We start from the raw sequence: 25,058 nt of genomic DNA, 5'->3' as shown, positions 1-25,058 counted from the left end.
CGGGCTGTGCCAGCAGGCCACAACCAAGATAGCCTGCTCTCCTTAGGTTGACCGCCCTCCGGCCAACCGAGCCGCAGGTAAATAATCTGCCACCACTTGTGACCACCGACGGCTTCCAGGGTAGAGCTAGAGAATCCAGAGCCACCAGCAGGTCAGCCCCAGATCTCTCGCCAGCCCGGAGCCCATGAAATGATTTTTAGACCTGTTCTGGGGTCAAAATGGCACCTACTAACGGAGTCCCTGTCATTTCTCCTGCTCAGGACCCCGCCACAGGGAGAGGTGCTTACTGGCCAACTCGACCTCCCCCCCCGCGCTCGAAAGCCTCCGTGATGGCCCCTAGCACTGTTTGCAAGAATAAGTCATTACCGGCCTCAGACAGGTGCACCCCGTCTGTCGCATAGAGTTCTGGCCTTGAGGTTTGTATCAGTTTATGTCTTATGGTCCGGATGCTTGATTTTCTTAAGATCTCCGCCACTGACTGGTTTAGTCTCCTTACGGACTTATTCACTGCCCTCGGAGGAGCCCCTCGCGCCCAAACTTGCCTCGGTATCACTTCAGACCATAACAATAAGGTATTGGGGAGCATGTTCCTGACCGCCGCGAGGGCTGAGAACAAGGACTCTTTTACGCCCCTCCGGCCCTCGGGGATCATATCGTTGCCTCCAGAATGAATCACTAGAAGATCGGGGGTGGGCATACCTCTATTCAAGGCCCTCTGCAAATCGTTTGGCACTTCCGCCAAATGCTGGCCGCCTACCCCAACCCAATGGTGGCTGAAACCAATTAAATCCTGTCTTTTCTCCTCGCGTGAGTTCTTGAAGGCACGTCCCGCCCTGCGAATAAATGAGTGGCCGCACCAACATATTTGGGCCTTCCGAGTCGTAGCACCTAGAGTAGTGGAGATGGCACGTGGTCAAAGCAAGACAATGCGAGGCAAAAGGAGGCAACGCTGGCAACTCAAACTAATTGCGGGAGAACATATCGCTCGTAGCACGTAGACTTCCAACGGCCTACTCTCTTGATTGTCTCTTCCGGTAACCCCAGCCCCGCCGCCGTGGTGGCTGCACCAATGCGGAAAGAATGAGACGTGAAGTCCGTTGCGTCTACCCCCGAACTAATCAGAGCAAGCTTGCATACCCTGCTGAACTGGAATCTAGTGAGAGGGTTGCCGTCAGCATGCAAAAGGAACCTCTTATCCCCTCCCTGAGGCCTGATTTGTAGGAACTCCCTCGTCAGACTTACTGGACAGTACATAGCCCCATTCACAGCCATCAGTTGGGACCAACTACCCCTACCTAAGGGGTCTGTCTTTGATTTTCGGACCCTGATTCTCAAGGTTTCCCCAGACAGGATTAGGTCCTCGCAACATATACCCCCCCACCCTGTCAGCTTTAGAGGAGGGAACCAATTCGGAATTCCTGAATGCCCCAAAAAAGGCTAGCCCATATGCCACTTTAAATAATTGCACCTCGAATGGCGAAAAGCAAATCTTGGGCAGAATCTCCAGGATATTAACCAACCTGCTTATGACTATGGGTCTCCTACTGTCCTTGACCCCCGGGTTTAGGCGTTCCCAGCCCTTCATAGCTCTCCGCACCCTGGGATCTTTTGTTGGGTCTGTGGCCCCCCCTAGCCCGGCAAACAATGCTATTGCCGCTAACTGTCTCCTCATCATTGCTACTGACTTCCCGTTGGCTCTTTGGTGCACTATGAACCCCAACACACTTGGAGGAGAGAATGCTTCCGCTAACCCCTCTCCAATTAGGTACCCTTGATATAACTGCCAAGACTTCTCATACATACATTTGGTCTTGGGGGCCAGGGACGCAGTTATCAATTCAGAGGCAGTGGGGCACCAAGCTTCCATAGCCCCACTGGGAAGATCGTCATCTCTCTGTCTGCTTGCGGCCGTTGGGTGCGGAACTCTGCCAACTTAAAACGGGACAAGGCGTCAGCGGCTATGTTGTCAACACCCGGTACATGTCTAGCAGTGAATAACACATTGTGCCGTAAACATTGCAACACTAGATCTTTTAGAAGTCGCAGCACCCAGGTGCATTTCGCTCTCTGATTATTGATCGCCATCACCACCGACATGCTGTCAGACCAGAACACAATGCGCCTATTAGCCAGAATATCTCCCCACACGTGCAAGGCTACAATGATTGGAAACAGTTCTAGGAAGGTGATATTCCGTGTCAGACCGTGCCTTACCCACTCTTCTGGCCAGTGCTGCATGCACCATTTAGAACCTAACACTGCGCCAAAACCCACGCTGCCTGCCGCATCTGTGAACAATTCAAGCTCAACATTGGAACTACTCGGCAATTGCCAAATTACTGACCCATTGAAGTTTTGCAAGAAATCTTTCCAAATGGCCAAGTCGCTCTTTACCTCCGCTGACAACCTAGTGTGATGGTGTTTGGCGCGAAGCCCAGACATCGCCCTTGCGATACTCCTAGAGAAGGCCCTGCCCATCGGTATGACCCTCAAGGCGAAGTTCAGCTGCCCCACTAAGACTTGCAATTGGTGCAATGTCACTTTCCGGGCCCCCAAGCAAGCGTCTATTGCTGCCTTAAATGCATTCACCTTAGACTGTGGAAGCCTACACACCCCTTCTCTAGTATCAATTTCAATGCCCAGGAATGTCAAACACGTAGTAGGCCCTTCAGTCTTCTCTTCGCAAAGCGGCACGCCCAGAGCTTTGGTCAAGTGCTGGAAAGCCCGCAAGGCCTGTCTGCAAGACTGACACCCTTGAGGGCCCATAAACAAGAAGTCGTCTAAATAATGTATCACACCATAAGAAGTAACTGATGTCAGGAAATGCTGAACTGCCCATTCTAGGAACCTGGCGAAAGTCTCGAATACAGCACAAGCAATAGAGCACCCCATGGGCATGCAAAGGTCAATGAAAAATTCGCCCTTGAACGTGAAACCCAAGAACTTTGTATCCTCAGGATGAACTGGTAATAGTCGAAAAGCTGACTCGATATCTGACTTAGCCATTAAGGCTCCACCACCCAGCGCCTGCAGTTTTTGTATAGCGGTATCGAATGTTGTATAGCGCACCGTACATAGATCTGGGTCAAGCTTGTCATTAACAGATAGACCCGGGGGGCTGGACAAATTGTGAATCAAGCGAAATTTACCTGCCTCTTTTTTGGGCACTAGACCTAGGGGTGAGCATACAAGATCCGGCTTCGGCAACTGTTTGAAGGGTCCCGCCACCCTCCCCAAGGCTACTTCTTTCTTGATTTTTTGCTCCGCTGCCTCCAAGTTCTGCAGTACTGAATTTTGGTTGCGAGGCGGCACACTGGCGGGGGTGGCCGATGAAGGGATGCGGAAACCAGACATAAAACCATCATGCAAAAACTGCGCCTCTATCGTTTTACCATATTTGCTAAGGAGGTGTGTCAGTACATGAGTCCTAATGGGAGTTGGCAGGTTTCTCGGATGGTTGAGGGGGCCGTCCTTTGGTTGCATTGTGGGGTGGTTGCTCTCTTGGTTTCCCTGATTTTTTGAAACATCTAGTTTCTGGGTGGGAGGGACCCCCGCAAAATGAGCAACAGTGCTTGTATCTGCATGAAGCACCCCTGGTACACTCGTTCTTGTTGTACTGCCAGCAGGCCTGTTTCTTATCCCCTGCCCCTCTGTCACTCCGAAAGGACTGATTCTGGCTCGGGTAACTATTCTTATTCCCGGGGACCGTAGAATAAAACACCGCATGCCACACATTAATTTCACGTTGGTCCCAAGCTATCTCAGGGTGCACTGCCTTCATTTGGCGGAACTTAGTGTCATACTGTAACCACCCCGTCCCCGGGAATTCGGAAGCCGCCCCATGAATCAGGGAAATATAACTGAACAACTGGGGTGCCACCGCGGGGTACCTTTCTGCCATGATGGCCGCATAAATGGCAAAACCTGTGATCCAATTCTTTATCGACCATTCCACCCATACCCTCTTTTGCTTGTAATCCCCCTCCTTTCCTCCCCTGGTTTTTCCTGGGACAACCCCGGCATTAATGAGGTCGAATACGTCCACGTACTCTCCTTTGAGTATCTTCTCTTTGGTGTCCAGGGGCACATGCCATGTGTTGCCCGCAGAGGGCGACAGAGCCATGGAGGCTGAACCGTAGATCAAGGGACTGTACGCGAGTGTAGGCTGCCCCATCACACCCGGCACCACCGCCCCTTGCACTGTGTTGCCTGTTGCCCCTGCGACTGTAGGGCCACTGCCGGTCGTTTGCCCTTGCGGCGCTGGCGTCACCCCGCCTGGGAATTGCCCGGTAACCACCGACCCCGAGAAACCTGGGTACGCCGGTGGGAGGGCCATTGCGCTCGCAGGGCAATTGTTAAGGGCCTGTCCGTGCGATGTTGTTGCCATTACACCAGGGGATTGCGCTAAACCCCCCGACTGAACCCACACTTGCGCGATGCCGCTGCCAGGATGCGCGACCACTGGTGGCGGAACTATCTGAGCCCTGGGCGCTCCCGCATTTAAGCAGGGTGTCACGGCCACTGGCGGCGCATTATTCTGAGAGTTGGGACCTCCGCTTGTATCTGTGGGAGCGACAATAGCATCTTGCGCAAAGTTCGTAACCAAGTCTATTGACTCCAAAGCCCCCTTCTCACCTGACGATGCAGCCTGAGAAACCCCAACTCTGGGACGCTTTCCTCCTGATGTCTCTTTGAATCTTTCTGGTGTGCGCCGGGCTCGCTTGCCCCGCCCTGAATCCTCCTGGGCGGCCGTCCCTGCCCCTTCCTTTAATTTCTTCAGCGCCCACTCGACTCCTTTTTCCTTCGTGACCTCCAGCAGCTCCGTCAGCGCCAGATACTCGTCCTTTTTGGCCTGGGCCCCTTTGCCCTTCGTTGACCGTTTTGGCGGCATTCTGCGCTTAATAAGAAATAGAAAAGTTAGTTACACCCCATGATAATGCCCAGTGTGTCCTGGAACCGTCCAGTATAATGTTGAAACCCTCGTGTTTTAATAACTGCCGCGCGCGCGCTTCCTTGGGCCTCGTATTTGGCGTACCCCTAGGACTGCTAAGGCTCTCACTCATGTGATACCCCCAATATAACTGGCCCCAGCCGTGGTGCATCTAGCGTACCCCTTTTGACCACCCCTTTTATCTCCTACCTGTTAAAGTGGCCACTAAAGGCAAGAAATGAAGTATTTTGTGTCACGTAGCACCTCTACCCCCCTCCAATATAAAACAGCTTAATAAACCAATTGCTTATTTAATTATTTTGCCTTGACTTATAGTACATATTTTTTGTATTCGCCCATCAGTAGTACCACGGATGTTCTGGTTCATTTAGTTTTTAGATGTCTTAGTTGAATGTTTATATAGCGCGAACTCGAGCTTTACATAGCATGCGCAATCAGGCACGGAAAAGAAATTCAGTTATTTGCCCAGAATCACAGGATGTGGGCGCGACCTCGAGGCTTCGGCCCTTGTTCCCTGCACCAGGGGCGGCCGCGCCGCCGATGGACCTCATCCTCTCCCCTGCAGGAGAAAGTGTGGAGGAGCATACGCAAAGCAAGACTAATATCGCCAGCCACGCGCGAACAAGGCACTAAGAAAGAGGCAATGGCTATGACGCTCCGCAAATAGAAACGGGGCTCCGCCCCAAACAACACGCGTTCGGCTTCACCGCTCGGCTTTACCGCCGCACAGTGGCACGACAAAGGCATAAAGGGGCACAACCTATGAATCCGAGATAGTCGGAACAACAAGGGCACAAAAGAGAGGCAATTGCTAAAACGCTCCGCTTCTTAAATTGAATGTGCTCAGCCCAAAATGAACGCGCTCGACTCTACCGCTCGGCTTCTCCCGCCGCACCCTGGGAACCTCCTAAGAACTAACAATACATTTAATTCGCATTTTGCGCACCGCTAGCAGCGCACACTGTGAGGCCTTCTCACCTGTCCCAGCAGCCGGTTGGCGCCTCGACGATGAAGCGTCGCTCGTGGGCCCCGTAGTCACCGCAGCAACTTGACTGCGACCTCCGACCCTGGTAGGTGAAAAGACAAAAGAGGGGCGTCTCCAATTTTGTAGGCTTTTCAAGCCTCGCGCCACGAGACCACTTCCGGGTCACCTGCCTTAAACTCCCTCACGACGCCCTTCCGCTTTCGGCTCATTGGCCCTGGCCCCTTTCCGGGGATGTGTGACCCGGAAGGGATGTTCCTCCACCGGCGCTTTTGCTGCCTCTAACGGCGCCATGCCCCTTAGGGGGGTGGCGCCCTTCATTCTAATGCTGCTAATCTTGTTTGGACTTCAAATGTTGTGCTTCTTATATTTATCTATATTGATTTTAGAATCTTCATCTTTGTTTTATGTTGCATACACATAAGCTGACAATTTCGTTTGGGCCCTAAAAACTATGTTTTTAATATAGTTTTAATAAGATTTTATAAATTACTTTCGTTCAGGTTTTAATCACCTAGTTATACATTTGATTTCTGCTTTTATGTCGTAATATAGATCGTTTTTGTTAATGATTTTAGGTAATCATACAAGAAAGATTCACTTATTCGGCATATAAACCAAGCAGTCATTGCTAGGCCTAGCCACTGTATATGTGAAATGTAATTTAATTGCAGACAATAAATAGCATAAGCAGCCATAAAATCAGAAAGTCACTCAAAAAGGGTGCTCTGTGTCCTATGTGATCGCACAAACTGTGTTTGTGTGTATATATAGCCTGAGCAATAGAGTTGAGTCAAGATAATCAGATAGACAAAATTCATAATAATATTCCAATCACCCATCATGATTCAGAAAGTCATATAACTAGGCACAATACACTATAAATCCAGCAAAATGCATGAAAAAACAGGACTATAGTATTCCATAACGTGCAAGACGTCCCTGACTTCCCAACATGATAGGCAATACTGATACAGCTGAAGTGACATGCCAAACTAAAAAGACATCATATAATAACTCAGTCGAGCAAGTCGTGCCATATCTCCCCATATTTCTCAAGAGTACCAACCCTTTTTAGATAAACAAGGGCGTCTGCAGCAAAACGAAAGTGGGCGGTGGGGGCGCGGACAGGGAATTTATGGAAAATAATAATTATAAAAACGTACCTGTCGCTGCTGCCGATGGCCGCCTCGTTGCTTCTCTCCTGGCAGTCACTGTAAAGGTACGAAAGCAGTAAAAGGATTGGTCTGAGCAGCCTGGTCTGCCACTAAGACAGTTCCAGGGATTCTCCATCCCGGCTGTGCAAACCAGCTGTGCTGGAGCAATAGAAGTGCGCATGTCTGTTTTGTCGGCCGAAGACGGTCCGCCCAACTGACATGCGCACTTATAAGTGCACTTCACTTCTCCCAGTCATGGCCAGGCCCCGTCCTACACATGCTTGCTTAAGCCAGAGCTAGTCACAGAAAAATAAAATGATATTATTGTTTTAGTATCATTTTATTTTTCTGTGACTGACTCTGACCAGTGGAGTGACTCTCCTCTGCCATTATGGAGGAGCCGCCCCTGTACATAAAGCTCTTCATAAAGTTTATCCCGCTTCATCTTCACCAGCCATTGATTAAAGGTAGGTACTTGGGACGATGCCAACTTTTAAAATATCAATGATTTAGCAATCAATGTAAAAATAAGAAGTTTCTGCTCCCTTAATGTAAATTGCATTGACATAGGGCTCATGCCAAATAAGACTCCTTACGGGTCTGGATCAATCCTGAGGGAGTAAATAGAGCATCCATTCGAAATAAAAGGCCACCCTTTTAAAATGTGCACCACGGACAACTCTATGGGCCATTTGCTTGTACCTGATCCCTGGCCGCCTATCAATCTTTCTTTCTGTGAGGGCCTGAACAGTGGTCAAGAAAGTGGGGAGCACAGCCTCACGTCACGTTTGATATAATAACCAAAACCAATTCCCTATCCCAGAGAGGCCATTCAGAAAACAAGTTGAAAATAAGCTCAACTGATATTCCCTGGTAGTGAATTGAGAGGTTGTTTGTAGCATGCTAAAAACAAGCCTGATTCGGAAATAAGAAAATATTAGCACAGGGGTAATAGTTGGATTGTTGGTGGTGAGCTGTCCCCAAGATTTCATCGTCTCAGTTAACATAAAGCCTCGGAGCCTGTAGAGCCCCGCCCTTTCCCATGCCCTTATGGCTGGGATCTCTAATTGCAATCCCAGCCAAGAGCGGTCCCTCAAAGGAATGTGGGGATGAAACAGGGGAAATTCATCTTTGAGTTTCGCATATCTAAAAACCTCAATGTGAGGAAGTTTGTATGTTGTGTGTTTAGGTAGTTTAGGATTTTTTTAAATTTGATAAACCTTGAACTTCAAAATGGTAGATAATTGTATAAGTAAGATACGTGTAGGTCAGTGGGAACCGAAGTGTGCATAAATAGAGTAAAAACTAACAATGGTAAGGGAGAGAGAAACCAAGGTTTTGGAGCAGCTTCTTGGCTGAGAAAGAAATCATGCTGAAAATAAGTTAGTAAGAGAACATTAGAGTACATGCAAAGCTGTGGAGCATCGAGTAACAGCTGGGATCCTCTGTTCACTTACTTGACTGCAGAGAGGGCACGTGCTTTGAGCAGCGGCGGCTCCTCTGCTGTGGCGGAGGAATGTCGCCCCTCCCAAAAAACAGCAGGAAAGGAAAAATAAAAAGATAATAAACATGTTTTATTATTGTTTTATTTTTCCTTTCCTGCTGAGTCTTGGGGCGAGGCCGTGGGGGTGACAAGAGGAGTGGTATTGCACTGCTTTAAGGGCACATGACGGATTAGCTATCTGTCTCAGGCGAATATATGTCGTTACTACGCATTCCGTTGCAACGCATGCCTTTACCACGCATGCGTTACAACGGAATGTTTTTTCTTCGCATTGCCCTTACCTCGATTTCGCCTTTACCCCGCTTTTTCTTTTTTGAGGGGGGAGACCCCCCAAGCTCCCTTTCTTCTTTTTTTTTCCTTTTACTTAGGTCTTTGCCGACTCTAAAGAAAGACTGACGCTTTTTTTCCCGACCTGGAAGACGTTTTTCCGTGATGACGTTGCTTGCGTGGTGAAGACGTCGTTGAAGCAATACGCGTTGTGAAGACGTTTACGGGGTAAGTGTACCGTTGTAAACGTAACGCGTAGAAAATGCTTCGTGGTAAAGGCTGTTTCCCGTCTCAGGCCGGTCAAACCGTCATTCGCATTGAAGCCCTCTCCATCCCGGCTGCGTTGGAGAGAGCAGGTACAGGCTCCCAGTCAGTCTGGGAGCGCAAATCAAGGGCACTCAAGTCAATCTTGAAGCTGCTCTCATTCATGAGAGCAGCTTCAGGATTGGCCACAGGGCAGTCTGGGAGCCTGTGCCTGCGTGAAGAGGAGCAGGAGAGCGCAATGCAGCCAGCCGCAGATACGTTTTTTAATTAATATTTTTATTTTCCCATCTTGCGACCCCTATGCCCCACCTATCCGCCTGGCCATTGGTCCACAACGACGGCCGCTACTTGCTTTGAGGTCTCAGCATCCCGTACTGGTGACAGGAAGGGAGAAGGCTCAGTAATTATTGCAAAGGCAGTCCTTAGCATCATGGTTCATCTGTGTGAGGAGAGCACACATCCTGGAAGAGTCTTTCAAAAGTTGCTTCTGGGTGAAGGAGAGGTTTGGTTTGTGTTATGAAAAAGGGCATAAACGGAGATGAATAAAAGATTTAATGAAGACACTGAGGGCCTCATTTATGAGGAAGTCACGCAGTGCAGCACAGCCAGTCACCTAGCTGAGGTGCACTGCATGACAGGAAAAAGTCAGCAATCACCTTATTTAAGGCAGAGTACAGCAGACATAGAAAGAGGAAGAAACAAGGAGAAATAGAGATATTTCTCCTCTTTCCGTCTCCCCTGTAAAGGTGTACGTTTTTGGGGCATCTCCAGGTTTACAAGTTCTTGTAAATCTGGAGCTGCATTAAAATCCATGGGAGTTGCTTGGGAACACCCACACAACAACACCCATTGACCACCTATGCGGCAATTTGTGCTGCATTGCTTCACTCCAGATTTTTAAAGCCACTCAGAGCCAAGCAAAGTGGCTTTGCGTGGCTGAAAAAATCTGACTTAGAGGTTTGCATCATGCATGTACCACGGTGTGTTGTGCAAACGTGACCCAAGTCTCTCTTAAATGAGGCCCTAAATTAACTGTACAATTTGTACAAACTGTATTTTATGTATGGGGATAGTAATAGATAGACAAGATAGACCTAGAAGAAACCCTTATCTAAGTCTAAGGTCCAGAGACACAAGCAGCCTAGTTGCCGCTAGGGGAGCCTAATAAATGCAGCGATCAAAGCACGGTACATTGCTAGGTTACCCTCCTGCTAGGTTACCCTCCTGTGTATATGCATAATTGACAAAAAAAACATTCATGCTAGGAATTCATATATGAGTTATGCATTTACATTTTAACAAGGAAAGGAGTTTATAAAGCATAATATCGCATCAGGTTTCAGTCTAAGGGATAGGTTAATGGAAAGAGTAAATATGGCCTTATCAGTGTCAGTTCATGGACAATTGATTCACTCAGTTGAATCTATTTATTCTCTTGGTGCTGTAGAATCACTGCAAGATTGATTGCCTCCTCAAGGTAGTGTAATCACTGCCTCAATTACTTGCTATTTGATGCTGTCCTCAAAATGACCTTTGGTGAGGTAGTGTGCCACCAGTAAAGCTGTGACAACTTTATATTGTATGCGGCTCCTTTGTTGTTTAGTCATTACTTTAAGTCAAAGTGCTATTTAGCCTTCCCAGATCACGTTACAGGGACACAAGATGCAATTTATAATAGTGGCTGAGTTACATTTTACAAAGGATTTCAAGTCAATCTAGTAGGGTGAAACATTATATCTAAATGTGAACTGACAGACTACGCATTGTGCATTGGCAATGGTCAGCTATATCTGTAAGACCCCATGTTCTTGTGATGTTATTGTATTTTTTGTTACAGTAGAATTGTCACCAGAGTGTATGATGTGGTATGTCCTCTTTGATATAAAAACAAAGGAGGTCCAAGTTAAGGTTCGCTGACTTAAGAATATCCTAATCTTTTTGATAAACATGACCAGCTTATTTGTGTGTGTGCAAAGACTTCTGATGCAAATATGTCTATCTGTATTTTTCTTAGTGTTTGGAGTTCCTGAATGCTCTCTTGAACAAGCCCTCTTCATGGCTGCTCTAGTTATATTACGGGGATAACCTATGCCTAAGAGGTGCTGAGTTATAATTTTGGCTTCCAGAATGTAGCTTATCTTGTGTGCACAATTTTGGCATAGCCTTAAAATGGGCTGTAAAGGAGGGCATCTTTCAGTGATGTGAGAAGAAAATATAAACCTAAAAGGTACTTTTGCCAGTGTTCCACTCTATGGGCTTCTTATAAAGGGTGGTAATACATTTTCCCTCATCACTTTAATGGTTACGTCAAGAAAAGAGGTAGATCAGGTGTCACTATTGTTGTGTCCCCACGTACCCACAGATACACAGGAAACAGGTAGGAGGTATATGTTTCTTTATTACTTCGCTGCGTGGAGCTGCTTGCAGTCACCTCTGCCCACGCTCCCTCATCCCCTCTACTGTCCCCTCCCCACACCCTTGACCGGATGTGGTGTCCAGTTACCTTGGGGTCCCCATGGTCCACTGCAGGGTCCTAGTGCCCTGCCCCAGGTCACTACATCTCCCCCTTTTGTCACAAAGAATGACGAGAAAGTGACAACACACAGATGTGTAGGTAGGTGATAGATGCAGGTCTGCCATGGCAAAGTTCTCTGTACTTCCCATCACTATATTTCTTCTATTAGTCTCTTTGGCCGTCTGCATGTTCTTCGCGGGCCGGCCTCCGTCTGTTGCTCTTCCTCTGTTCTCTCTCCATTGTCTGTTTCTTTCCTGTTGTGTTCCTGCTCTTCTTGTTCTGCTGTCTCCGTGTTATGGCCTTCCTTTTTCTTCTCCTTTAATCCTTTGAAGTGTGAGCTGTTTCTTGTTATCCTCTGATGCTCTGACTCTGCCGTGATCATTGGGCCCTTCACTTTTGTTACTGTTAGCGGGTCTTTGGAGAACATGCTGTCAGATTTCCTTTGTTGTCGTTGACGCACTACCACCATGTCTCCTTCCTTTAGGTCTGACAAGATGGCATGCCGCTTGGCGTCTGCATATCTTTTCATTTTTTCTTTGGCCTCTCTGTCCCTATCTGCAATGCTGCTGTGATCTGTTGGCACGATTGCTTCTATTTGCGGTAGCCTCGTCCGACTCGTTCTTCCCAGTACTAGCTCTGCTGGGCCCCTTCCTGTGGAGTTGTGGGGTGTGTTTCTGTAATCACGTAGTACTTGGCACAGCACTTGGCGCTAGCTTTGCCCTTTGAACTGCCTTTTTGATGTTCCCTATGAACCTCTCCACCATTCCATTCGCTTGAGGCCACAGCGGTGTTATCTTCCTGTGGTTTACCCCTAGATAGGCCATGAATCTGCGGAAATCTTCTCCTGAGAATGGAGGGCCATTGTCTGTGTTTAGAGTTTCTGGTGAACCTCATGCTGCAAAAATGTCATCCAATATCGGTAGTATTGCTGTGGCTGATGTCGATGGGACCTGTCGTACTATCGGAAACCGTGAGTATTCATCGATGACCACAAGCAGGTAGTTGCCTGTGTCCAGGGGCCCAAAGAAATCAGCTGCTAATGTTGTCCACACCGCTCTTGGAAGTTCGGACATTTGTAGTGGCTCATGCCTAGCTGGTGGTCCTGTTACTTGAGGTGGCATGTCGATATGGTTTCCTCTACCATGCGATCTAGGCCGGGGAACCATACTTTCTCTCTTAGTAGTTTCTTAGTAACTACTACGCCTCATTGGGACTCATGAGCCAGAATGACCCGTTGCCTCCGGAGTGAGCTTGGTATCACAATTCTCGTCCCTCTCATCATTATCCCTGTGTCTGTTTCGGACGGTTCCTCATTGATCTTCTTGAGAGCTAGCACTTCTTCCTTGCATACTCCTGTTCCCCAGGTGCAATTATTGTTGACGTGCCTCCATCTCTGCTTTCCCGTTATCTCCATGGCCATTTGCAGCGTGACATCGCCCTTGCTCTCCCTTGCTAGCTCTAGTAGTGTTATCGAAGCTGGGGTGCTTTGTTTCAGTACGAAATTGAGGTATTCTTCTACCATTGATGTCGTCTCGTGGACCTGCGGTAATGGGTGTCTCAACATGTAGTCTGCCGGACTGTGTTCTTTCCCTGGCTTGTGCGCGATCGTGAAATCATAGTCCATTAATCTTATGCCCCAGCGTTCAATCCGGGGTGGCATTTTGGCTGACGGGCTGCCATAGATCGTCACTAGCGCCTGGTGGTCAGTTATAATTGTGAATGACTTCCCGTAGATAAACATGTGGTAGTGTTAACATGCCCACATCACTGCCAAGCTCTCCTTTTCTGGTTGCGAGTATGCTTTTTCAATGTCTGTTAAGCTTTTGCTTGCATACGCAGCAATTTTCCTTTGTGAATCTCTCCCTGGCAGATGCTGCGCTAGAATTGCTCCTAGTCCTACTTGGCTGGCATCAACAGTCAGTTCAGTGCAGAGTAACGGGTCAAAGTAGGCCAGATGTTCCACCGTCACCACTGCTTGTGTTATTTTCCTCGAATGCCTTGTTGCACTCCCGGGACCAGATGAACTTCTGGCATTGTTTGGTCAGTTCTCTTAGTGGTGTGCTCACTGTCGCAAAGTCCTGTATGTACCGTGCACAGTAGCTAGCGAGGCCCAGGAATGATTTTACTTCCACAACATCCGTCGGGGAATTTGCGTTCTTCAGTGTTTCAACCTTGCTAGGATCTGGCCTCATCCCTTGTTTGGAGAAAATGTGCCTGAAGAACACTAGTTCCCCTCTCCCCAGCTCGCATTTCTCTCCATTTAATGTTAGGCCTGCTTGCTGCAGTTGTGTGCACACTTGACGCAACGCTACGTCATGCTCTTTGTCTGTTTTTCCAAATACCAAAATGTCATTACTGTAGTTTAGGCTGTTCCGCACCGGCCTTATCACTTGCCGTATTGTTTCCTGGAATATCTCCGCTGCCGACGAGATTCCGTAGCTTAGTCACTTATATCTGAACAGACCCAGGTCTTGTGGAGAATGTCGTGATGTATCTGGACTGGTGATCCAGTTCTAGCTGATGGTATCCTTTGCACAAGTCCAGCTTCGAGAATCGGCACGCTCCAGTGAGGCAGCTGATCATGTCATTCAGGTGTGGCCCCGGGTGACGTTCCCTTGTGATTGCTGTATTTGGGATCCTCATGTCCACGCAGATGCGGATCTTTGAGGTGTTTTTCTAAGGAACTGCCACAATCGGAGACACCCAAGGCGGTGGTCCTTCAGCAGGTTCAATTATGTTTTGTGCCAGTAAGCTGGTTATTTCCTCTTCAACTTGTGGTTGGAGATGTATTAGTACTCGTCTATGATGCTGAGCTACTGGCTTGATTGCTTAATTGATGTGCAATGTTATTTGTTTCCCTTTCAACTTACCAAGACCTTTCAGTATAGCAGGGTATTCTTGTAGGATGTTTTTCGTTTCCGACATGTTGTATGTCATTGCTAGTAGCCCCATCACCTGTGCCTTCACGTTGCTTAGCAGCATGGTGCTGGGATGTCCCCTTTGAGCACATGTATTTCCTCTTGGTAGGATCTGTCTTTGTATGTTAAAATCTCCGTGAATTTTCCCATATTTTCTACTGGCCTTTTGGAACCCCAAGCGAACACCTCCACTGTTGATGGTGATAGCTGTGGTTTCACTCTCATTTTCTGGTATTCTGACATGCACATGATGTTGGTCGCTCCCTACGCCGATGTCCACAGTCGCTGTCTTCTTTATTAGTTGTTTGTCCACGAGATGAATGTGCTCTGTCTCTTTTCCTTCTCTTGGTGCGTCTGACATGAGATATAGTCTCGCTTCCAACACAGGGGCTGCCGTTTCTTCTGCTTCGTCGGAGGAGCTGCGATTTGCCGTTTCCATGTGTCGTGCGTACCTGTTGCTGGTCATCCTTGGTCTCATTGTTCTGCCTCTTTCACTTCTGAATTGTCTGGTCATGCACGTGCTTGAAAAATGGTTGTCCCTGTTGCACTTCCTGCATTTTTGACCCACAGCTGGGCAGGCACTAACATGTGGGAATTCGAGGCCGCACCGGTAGCATGTTTGTTTGCCCTTCTTTGGTAGGGCCTGCGCCTGGAATTCCTTCTTTTTGAAGTTTCCAATGACACGATGTGCTAACGCTACTCTCTTCTCTTTCCCCAGCTCCATCTGCTTGGCGTGCTCTGTGGCTCTTGCTTCCGTGCAAGCCATCGTCAATCTCTTTTCCAGCGTCGTTGGTTCCTTCAGAATGCGTGCTCTGAATTCCACCGATTGACAACTTTCGATGATGCGCAGTCTTATTGCCTGCTCATTGTCAAATTTGTCAAACTCGCAGTATGTGACCAGTTTTCTCAGTCTCGTTGCAAAGTCACCTAGGCTCTCTTCTCCTTGTTGGCATGCAGTGTTCAATGTGCATCTCTCAAAGTCAACATTTCATTGGGGGTCAAATTTCTGAGTGAAACACTTTATCACTCCCTTGTAATCTGCCGTTTGATCGGCGGTGAATGTTAACAATAGATCCTCTATTTCATCCCCTGCAAGATTCAGAAGCAGGTGCAGTTGCTTGCTATTCGGGATGTCCGTGGCACTCATGTAGTGCTCAAATTTCCTGATCCATCTTTCCCACCGGATGCCCGCTTGCGGCTCCGATAGGCTGAATGGTAGAGGCCCGCGAAATATAGCTTGCGTGCTCTGCTTCTCATCATTGTCGCTCATTTTCCTTCTCTGATCCTTCTACCCTTTTCTTTTTTTTTCTTTAATTCTTTATTTGCCCCTTTGTTTTCACTGTATCCTGCTTTGTTTCGCTGTTTTTCTCTTCTTTTATGCCTTTTTTACTCTCTTTCTGTGTTTTCCTATTGGTATCAATGGCTGCCTGACTTCAAAATGGCTGCCACACTGTTCTTTGCTCCTATTGGCCTGTTTTGCCTGACATAAAAATGGCCGCCAAAGTCTCGTGAGGTTTCTCTCTGCTCCCAGTATGCCTGACCTCTCAAAATGGCCGCCGCACTGTTCTTTGCTCCTATTGGCCTATTTTGCCTGACTTTAAGATGGCCGCCGCTCTCGCGATATTTCCTTTGAACTACGCGTGTTTTCCTCTTTTAATTCTATTTCTGCACGCTCCGGTGCTGGCGCTTCTCTCTCTTCGCCTCACGGGCCGATGCCTAATTTTCTCCTCCTTGCCTCTGTGCTCTTACCGCTTCGCCTTTCCGCAGCCGGGGTGGGCTCCCGCGTCGCTGCTTCCTTTGCTGCTTCCCTCAGACCAGGGTGGGCTCCTGGCTCCTTTCGGATCGGTGATCGGCACGATGATCGCTGATCGGCGCGATTGTTTTCCTGTCGTCCAGCGGACCAGGGTGGGCTCCTGGTTCGTCACTCCTGTTTCGGGGAGGACGACGATTCAACTTTTTTCTGCTTTCTCTGTCGGTGAATCCTGCCTTCGATCGCCAGATGACGTGTCCCCACGTTCCCACAGATACACAGGAAACTGGTAGGAGGTATATGTTTCTTTATTACTTCGCTGCGTGGAGCTGCTTGTAGTCACCTCTGCCCACGCTCCCTCGTCCCCTCTACTGTCCCCTCCCCACACCCTTGACCGGATGTGGTGTCCAGTTACCTTGGGGTCCCCATGGTCCACTGCAGGATCCTAGTGCCCTGCCCCAGGTCACTACAACTACTACAAGTGAATTTAAGATTGGATTGGACAGTGTTAAGGAGGTTAACAAAATGGCTGCAAACTCTCATTTGTGGTCCAAATCATGAAAATAGGATCAATATATGTTTTCCAACAGCAAATGAAACTCAGAAATGAGTTGCTTTTGGAAAAGACATATCAATATTCGAAGGAGTCAATCAAAAAGATTCACCAGACCAGATTGGGAGCAAATATTGCATACATAGATGGGCTGTTATATAGTAGATAGTAGCAGGCATCAAATTAAAAATGATTTTTAGTGAGGGCAACTTCCAGTAGAGATGTTATGAAAGAGGTTGGGACTACTGCTCATCTGGTTTTCAAAATGTGAATAATGTGTTCTGATCAGGGTTCAAATGTAAGATTTTCGAGGAAATCGATTGTGTATGTACAGCCTCTCACAGAGGATTTAGCAAGTGGGACAAAGACCTTGTGTTCTAGAAGCGAGCTGCAGCTAAAGTCCTTGTGTTGTTCTAGAACTGAGCGGCAGTCAGATAATATAGGACAGGTTGGAAGATTGCCATGATCTTTATGCACGTTTGGAAAAGACCCCAGGGAAAAAAAAATATTTTGAAAAAGGAATTTAGGAAAAATCTTTTTTCCCCCACTGTAGTCAAATGCCATATTTTGGTTTGCATCTCTAAGATTTCATTGTAAACGATTGGTTTATAGTGATTTAGGTTACCAAGCAGTCGAAATATCTGTGCTATATATTTTTTGATGCCTCGAACGACAATCCAACCACCCTTATTTGCTGGCTTGATCATGATATCCACATTTTTTGTGATTAATGCTTTTCATTCAATTAAACTTATAGCAAATAAATGTATAGAGGTTCGTGGTGATAGGTAGATCTTTCAAGAAAAAGTGCTTTATTTGGAGTTTGGTTGATGGAATACAGGTCAGAATGTGATTAATATACTGTCCGCTGTACTACAAGTGCCATAGGCCACAATACACTTGTAATACGGAACACAAGACATGTGCCATGTCTGTGGCAGACTATATCATCTATCAAACTCTAAATAAGGCATTAAGTTTTCAAAAGTCAGAACTTTTGAAGTCATTGCATAGTTAGGAGGGTAAAAGGTCTGTTGGGGGTTGTTGGACCTGGCCCTCTCTGCAGGGTCATCCCCAAACGTTTGCCTTTATCCTCCACTTTTTGCTGAAATTCTTTTTGTTGGCTGTAGGACTCACTTTACCACTGCTAATCAGGGCCAAAGTGCTTGTGCTCTCTCCTGTAAACATGGTAAAATTGGCTTATACCTGAGTGGCATATTCAGTTTACTTATAAGTCCCTTGTAGAGTGGTATACCATATATTCAGGGCATGTACATTTAGGGGCTCATTACGATGTATAGGGGAAATGGTGTGTGTGTAGAAAACCCTGCACCCTGTCACAGGCACCCCATGGTGCCTGCCACACAGTGCAGGGTTTTACAGGGATGTCCCTTAGGTACCCCCTCGGTCATCAACCGTAGGCCGCGGGGGGTTAGGCGGCCTTGCCAGGGGCCCCCAAAGTCACTTTCTGAGTCAGAAAGGCCAATCCAGAAAGGTTGTTGGAAAATGACATCGTAATCCTGTGTGTGGAAACGCTGTTCATAGGGGTGTACGATGTGGTTCCGACCGACACAAATACTCTGAGAGTTGCTCGGGACTGATTCGGAATGACCATGCGGCTTTCGTTGCGATCGCGAACATCGTAATCGGGCGGTCGGAATACAAACTGACCAAGTAGGTCAGAAGGGCTCCGACGCGGTCGAGGAGATTTTTAATGTTGGGAGAAGGCTTTTCGCCCAATATTGTAATCATCCACCAGATGTTACTAGTGGTTCTGCCGCACTTATTGTGCAACTCACTAAAGTAGCCCAATAAAACATTCCAGCCTGAATGCAGTTTTAAACTGCCAATCGACTTATCAATAAGACCCCATTACCAAGCCTTAAACTCCCCTTTTATGGCATATAAATCACCCCTAAGTTCGGCCATAGGTATCCTGTAGGCCAGGGTGGATTGTAATTAAAAGACTGGGCATGTACTTTAAAGTTTTACATGTCCTTTTAGTGAAAAACTCCTAAATGCGTCTTTCACTACATGAGGCCTACCTCCTCAATAGGATAACATTGGGTTGCCTTATTACATTCAATAAGTGCTAACATTTGATTGGGAACAGGTGAACATTTCATGTTTGTCGTCTGAGAAATCGTCATAAAAAATCTTCTTTAATGGAAAACTTGGATTTTAAGTTTTTTTATCAGGTAAAGGTGCCTACACCAGAATTTATTTAAAAAATACAAAAACATTGCTTCACATTGGCTTTTAGTAATACCCAAACAGTGGCCTCAAACATATAAGTTCTGGAAATTAACTCATACAATCCAAAAAAGAATAGATCTAAACAAGAAAACAAGTGTATATTTTTTTTGATAAAAATGTATATTCAAATGAATCTAATTCAAGTGTGCAAAAACATTCTCATACACAAGAATACCCATTTCTAAACACTACTTCTCATAAAATATTGTTAAACATTGAAAAGAAAAATTCTTATACAGAAAAGTTATTTCAACAGTGAACATGGGTATGTTGGCCAATGTTTCGGTCTTGTTATGAATCCATCAATAAGACCATCTTCAGGACAAAATGATCTTATGTCGAATAAAGGACAATAAATCATGTCTGGACATTAAATACTGATGGTGTTCCACGAAAATTCAAATATCTTCATAGGACAAATGTATTGTTCTACATTGATTTATTTCTCAAAGGGTCCTTTATTCGACATAAGAACTTTCTGTCCTGAAGATGGTCTTATAGATGGATTCATAACATGTACAAAACGTTGACCAACATACCCATTTTGACTATTGAAATAACAATTCTGTGTAAGAAATTTTTTGTTCAATTTTTAACAAAATATCTTTAGAAGTAGAAATTAGAATTGGGTATGCTACATGAGTGACAAGTAGAATTGTATTAATTAACTTCCAGAATTTATATGTTTAAGGCCACTGTTTGGGTACTCCTAAAAGCAAGTGTCAAGCAATGTTTTTGTATATCTAAATAAATTCCCTGGTAGGCACCTTTACCTGACAAAATATTTAATTGCCAGAGCCCACAAGGGTATATTGGGTTGCTCAACTTCTAGAATTAATTTTAGAAAGTTGGTATTTTCCTGCCTTAGCCATTTGGTACCTACAGTTTGTTCCTGGGTGCCGTGACAGGGTGTAATTGGGATAGAGGACTTGCCACCCTCGCGTTGTTTATGCCTCCATCTTGGAGCCAGGGCAGGGAAGTCATAAAACTTCAAGCACTTCAATGGGAATTCTCTAGAATCTTTTCCTACCAGCAGTAAAAACTGGACTCTCAGACCAACGACCCCCTCTTCAGTTCGCTTTCTGGAACTCCGGTAGGACTCTCTGAGGACTGCCTGTTGCTGTGGCCTGCTATGCACTCTACAAGACTGCTTTGCTACACCTGGAAAGCCTGCTTTGCTGTCTGGAGTCTGCCTTGAACCCTCAGAGGACTGCATTGCTGCTTCAGCCCTGTTTCATCACTTGAACCCAGGTCTACCAGAGTGGCTCCAAGGGCTAGTTGGCTAGCATCCTAATGAAATCGTCAGGGACAGAAAAGGTTCCAACCATCTTGAAACCGGGCCTTGACCCAGCCTGAGTGAATCCTGAACCTCCAAGGGATGCTCCTCCAGTCCTGGACCCTTGGTAGTGGTCTTAAAGGTGCATAAATAGCCAAATTCCAAAACCTGAGAATTAACACTTTTTTGGCTAAAAATTGCTCTGAGAACCGAGGGATAACCGGAACAAATCTGCTCATCTATCCACCCAAGAGGCATCGGCTGTCATCCTGACTTCACAGTCGCTCTCACTACATTCTTCTCCACAGCAGCAAATGCTGTTCAGCAGTCCTTCAGCAAATGGGTATCTGAACTCCTGGAACACTCATCTGCTACAGCCGCCAGCTACGTCCTGTTGGAGATTTTCAACTTCCAAAAAAGTGACTAAGTCCGAACTTAGAAATCTTCACTGTGACTTTTTCCACTGTCACCCCAATGACAACCCGCCCTCCTTGGGCATCACCTGCAACCTTGCCGCGCTGAACTTTACCTTCTTAGAACATTTGTTCAAAATTTCTTCTTAGTCCGGAGGCAAGCACCAATGAGACCAAATCAACATCTTGTATCCACCTCGTGCTACATCCTGGTTGGCCATATTTTTAGAATTTGCCAGGTCTGGGGTCTTATTGGACTAATGCTTCCAATGTAGGGGCCTGTGTTCGATCTCATGGTCACAGGTCCAAATCCCGGTGGGTCTATTCAGCCTTTCATTCTACTGAGGTCGATAAAATGAGTACTATTGAGTCGGGTTACAATAAACATCTGTTATTCAGCACCAAGATACCCTCCGGTGAATGTGCACTTTACAAATACACATACTATGATATGACCCAGCCTTGCGCGACTAGATATCACAATTGGCTCTTTTATACCCCAGTATTTACCTTAAACTTTAATAATTCATAACTCTGGTTCTGCTGATTGGATCTTTGTTGTTTTGGTGTCAAATCATTTATTGGAGTTTACTCAATTTTTCTAAATTTGTGTGGGATTTTTCTTGTGTTGTGTTTTCATTTTATTACTGTTTGTGTGTTGCAAAATGCTTTAGTCAACATTCCCTTTAATTTAAGCTTGACTGCATTTGTGCTACGTACCAGGGGGTTAAACACAGGCTAATCTAGTGACTTTTGTGGTTCACCCTGACAGGGATTGTGGCTGTTGCTTGAACAGGAGTCATACCCCCATCCAACCAACAACTGAATTTCTCACAGGGGTTATGATTGGTAGTATGATTCCAACAGGTTTATTCATTTGATGAAAAAAAGGTTTTTAATCTTATAAATAATTGGAGTATTTCTGTCTGCAGATGAAAGTCATTGGTTTTGCCTACCATCACAAACAGCAGTCCTTTGCTAACTAATGTTATCTTAATCATTGATAGAAAATGTTGAGACAGTTTAAAGATGGGGATTGTGCTGGTATCTGGCATGTTCTTTGACTGACCCCTGATGGTGAGCACAGAAAGCTTGGGGGATGTTACAATGTTCTTTAGTTTTCTGGGCCCCATCTATTGTACGTCCTTCTGGTTTGTCATTCCCTTGTCTGCTGGTGTCTATACTGCCCTTTCCTTCTCTGGTCGATGCCTAAAATAATTCTGATGTTGGCTGATGCCTTTCTAGGGATGTAGCTTGTTAGATTCTGGAGAAGATTCAGAGAAAGTCACTGTTCTCTGATTTTTAAACCTGACGCAAGCTCGATTCTTTATCTGATTCTGGTATTCAACCTGTGTGTGCATTCGTCAAGTAAATAGGGCTATGTTTTATCATTGCAATTGTGTTTTATGCATTTTGTCATTTAGGTTTTTTTTTTTCTTGAGTTCTATTTGATTGAGCTCAGCAATTAACATACTTATGTTTGTTAGGGTGTCATGAGCGCATACGGCGAGCGCACGCTGCGTGACGACACCGTCTCGGAGCGGAGGCAGCGCCGGCACACTGAACTACACTACCCATGAGCACTCGCGTGTCACGTCAAAACGTCGCGAGAAGTCGGCATAAAAGCCAATGGAGACCGGAGAGCAGCGTCGGAAATTGTTCGTCCCTGGTGCTGCTGGTCTCGTTCCTGTTCGTGGTGTATTAGCAGAACGGTAAGGGTGCATTGTACCAACCACTTCACCCTGTTCTTGTCCCACCAACCCTCCGTTGGAGAGCGGCTGCTCATGCAGAGGTTGGTGCACTTCAGGAGGGGTTCCTCGGCTGGCGTTAACACCCAGCAGTGAGGAGCTTATGGTCACTGGATTTGTTTCGGCCTGCATTGTCGGCTGGCGGGGGGTTCATGATGGTCTTCCCCTGAGTTGCTTCACCCACATCCGTTTGGGAGCGGCTGCTCGTGAGGAGGCTGGTGCACTACCTCGATTGCTTCCTCGGCTGGTAATATCGTCCAGCGGCGAGGGGTTTGGTTTACAGTTTTCTACCTTTGGGGGCACTGAGCCTAGGTGTCTGTACTACTCATGACTTTACGTGTAGGGGGCATTACACTAGAGATGTTACTGTGCTATTTACGTTAAAATGCAAAACTCTGTTGTATGAGAGTAAAGCCTAAGGATTATCTTACCACTGCAGTGGTAACAGTTTTGGAGGGCTGTTGGTTTTCATGTATGAAGGTCGGCTTCAAGGTCGGGTTATAAGTAATCCTTCTGGCTCTGTCTTTTAACAGGGGTTGGTAGAAGTGGTAGAAGCCTACACTCTATCCCAGTGAAGTGCGGTGGAGTCTACACAAGGGTAGGTTTATGCTCCATAACATAGTATCAGTTATTACAGTTGCTTCTGGCTACTAGGAGTGTGTATATGTCCATGTAAGGCTAGATGTTCTCTTATTTCTGTTTTCCTGCAGTTATAACCTTCTGGTCCATCAATATAGAATGCCTCTCCTTCTATCCAAGCCACAGCCGTTACAAAGATGTTTTCCTTTTCTTTACAGGTATATGAAGTTTATTCACTCCTGGTAGGGGTTAGTCGTTGAATTTATTTTGTTCTCATATATGTACTAAGAAGGTGTTTTTAAGCTGGTGTTCTTTTCTTCTTTTGTTCCAGATCTCCTTCCCTGCCGTTCCCTCCCTTTCCTTCCCCCACTTGATCCTTCCACTGACCTTTGCCATTACGGCTTGTAGGCTTGGTTAGATCAAGGGGTGGACTATTCCTAGCTACAAACCGATCCTGAGGACAGACCACCGTTACATAGGGTAAATTTGGCTTCTGCTACTGCTTCAGACTCAAACAGGCTTTTTTCAAGTTCTTCAATGTATTCAACCTTTAAGGGGGTCTCAATGCCTAGCACTTATCAGTGTCTACAGCAAGTTGTTTCAATTCTCTGAAGATAGCTGGTGCATTACGCACTTGTAAACCAAGTGTTATCTGTCACCATTTAAGTACTCTGTCAGCATGCGGGTAGTTTGTTCTGTCCTGATATGATGCTCCCGCCACTTCTATAGCTTTTCGAGTTTGGCATATTTAGGATCAGTAGGTGCGATCTTATTAGTCCCTAAAGTGATGGACCATTGACTACTTTGTCAATTTAGTCTGCAGTGAACATTGGAGTTCTCTTATCGGTCATTGGAAAGTTGAAAGGGAGGAAAATAAAAAAAAGTCTTACATCAGGAAAGAAAGTACTTTTAGACTAACTTTGAAGTAAATCAAGCATCACACATGGTCAATTACTGGTACTGCAACACAGTCTCATAGAAATCAATGGAGTTGGGAAACAACACTAACCACCTAGGCCAGTGCTTTCCAAACTGTGCGTTGCGACACAGTAGTGTGTTGCCTCTCATTTGTGGGTGTGTCGCGTGACGATGACGTCCTCCGGGCGTCTCTTGGCAGATTAGGGCGAATGCTCTCTTGGGCCGAATGTATTCAGTGATGCAGACGCAGTACAGCTGAGTACCCAGAGGAGGAAGGTGAAGTGTAAGGCGAGCGTGCGGCCTTGTTCATTTTGCGACGCAGTGACGAGGAACTGCCTCTGCACCCCATCCCAGGCGCTCTGTAAGGGAAATTTTCAAAATTGTCAAACTCTGTTGGCATCCCTCTCTACTTTACTCCTCTTTCGCTTCTCCCGCTCGCTCTCTCCCATCATCTCTTTTTCCCTGTTCTCTCATTCTGCTTATGCCCACGCTGCGCTCGGTAAGGGAAATTTTCAAAATTTTAAAACACTGTTGGTATCCCTGTCTACTTTTCTCCTCTTTCGCTTCTCCCGCTCGCTCTCTCCCATCGTCTCTTTTTCCCTCTTCTCTCATTCTGTTGTCTAAACATCTGACCAAGTTCATGGAGTGATCGCCGCTGGCCCGAGGCAGTCATTACAGAGGGCCATTTGGGCCGCGCGTGGTTCAGGAAGGCCCCGAACACTGGCCCTCAGCGGGGGGCAAGATTCAGTGTGTAAAGCAGGGCATACGGCCATCGAAGGCAGCCCCCCCCTGTGTGCAGCGATAGCTCCACACAGGACAGCAGGCCGGGCTGTGCTGGGGATGAGGGGGACATGCCTTGAAAGTCCAGTGGTATTTTCTACCTCAAGAACCCTCGGGGGGGCTTTTTACCTCACGAAAGGACGGCCCACTGCTAACGATATCCCATTGTCACGTTAAGCGAGTGGGCGGCGGACCCCAAGGGGCCCAAGGCCATCTTGGAAACTGAA

At 46.6% G+C, this 25,058-nt stretch overlaps 1 pseudogene; it reads right to left on the bottom strand.

Moving 5' to 3' along the window:
* Positions 1 to 957: 957 nt before the first annotated feature.
* On the bottom strand, positions 958 to 1,672 carry LOC146865486 (uncharacterized; annotated as a pseudogene).
* Positions 1,673 to 25,058: the final 23,386 nt, after the last annotated feature.

The sequence above is a fragment of the Triturus cristatus genome, chromosome 2_1, assembly GCF_964204655.1.
Source record: "Triturus cristatus chromosome 2_1, aTriCri1.1, whole genome shotgun sequence".
Lineage (NCBI taxonomy): Eukaryota > Metazoa > Chordata > Amphibia > Caudata > Salamandridae > Triturus > Triturus cristatus.
The sequence above is the reverse complement of the archived record's forward strand: the minus strand, read 5'-3'. Positions and strand labels throughout refer to the sequence as shown.